This window comes from Chenopodium album, chromosome 1 (assembly GCF_948465745.1).
Source record: "Chenopodium album chromosome 1, dcCheAlbu1.1, whole genome shotgun sequence".
Taxonomy (NCBI): Eukaryota; Viridiplantae; Streptophyta; class Magnoliopsida; order Caryophyllales; family Amaranthaceae; genus Chenopodium; species Chenopodium album.
Genome location: NC_137834.1, coordinates 68,041,525 through 68,042,509, shown reverse-complemented (window position 1 = coordinate 68,042,509; position 985 = coordinate 68,041,525). Strand labels below are relative to the sequence as shown.

Genomic DNA, 985 nt, shown 5'->3' with positions numbered 1-985 from the left:
TTTTCTTTTTTTGGAGGTTGTTGAAGTTTTGAGAATGAGCTTGGGTTACAAACTCTCCTTCCCTCAAAGTCAAAGCCTCACCTTGCTTGGGATTGAACTCTCTACAATACGATGCATCATGATCCTTCCCACCACAACAAGCACATGAGAAATCAATGATTTGTGACAGTTTTGAACCCAAACCTACACTTGAGTTCAACTTGGAAATACCTTCATTCAAGAGTTCAACTATGTGCTTAAGTTGACCGACTTTCTCCAACTCATAAAGATCACCTTGCTTTCCTTGGGACCTTCTTTGACCTCCCCAAGAATAGCTAGTAGCCACCTCTTCAATTATAGCTTCAACTTGGCTTTGAGGGATCTTAATCAATTGGCCACCGGCACCCGCATCTAGATTGGTTCTTGAAATTGGCTCTAAGCCATCATAAAAGAATCTCATGAGCAAATTATGGTTGAATCCATGGTTAGAACATGCTCTAATCATATCCTTAAACCTTTCCCATGCTTCCCCAAGAGTTTCATCCGGTTCTTGCTCAAAAGAAGCTATCTTCCTCCTCATTTTTGCGGTTTGCTCATCGGAAATGAACCTCTTGAGAAAGGCCTTCGCAACATCTTTCCATGTGGTGAGAGAGTTGGGTTTCAAAAGCTTGAGCCATTTCTTTGCTCTTCCGGTGAGAGATTGCCGAAAGAAATGCATACGAATGTAATCTTGGCTCACTTCATTTGTTTGCATCATTGCACACAACTCAAGGAATCGGTCCAAATGCTCAATGGGGTCTTCACTTGCACTTCCGGAAAATTGCTCAACTTGTACCATCCTAGCATATTGTGGATGGATTGTGAAATTAGACTCGGTGGTTGGGAGAAGTATACCACTCGTGAGCTCATAGACTTCCGGATTTCCAAACTCCCTAAAAAGAAGGTCATCCTCTTGTCTTGCCATATCTCTCTTTGAATACAACAAAGCTAAGCACACGATTAGCAA

At 42.0% G+C, this 985-nt stretch overlaps 1 non-coding gene across 1 annotated transcript; it reads left to right on the top strand.

Moving 5' to 3' along the window:
* The first annotated feature begins 455 nt into the window (after positions 1-455).
* On the top strand, positions 456-562 carry LOC145565097 (small nucleolar RNA R71). Its single transcript, XR_014094966.1, has one exon. It is a non-coding gene; the product is annotated as a small nucleolar RNA R71 (small nucleolar RNA).
* Positions 563-985: the final 423 nt, after the last annotated feature.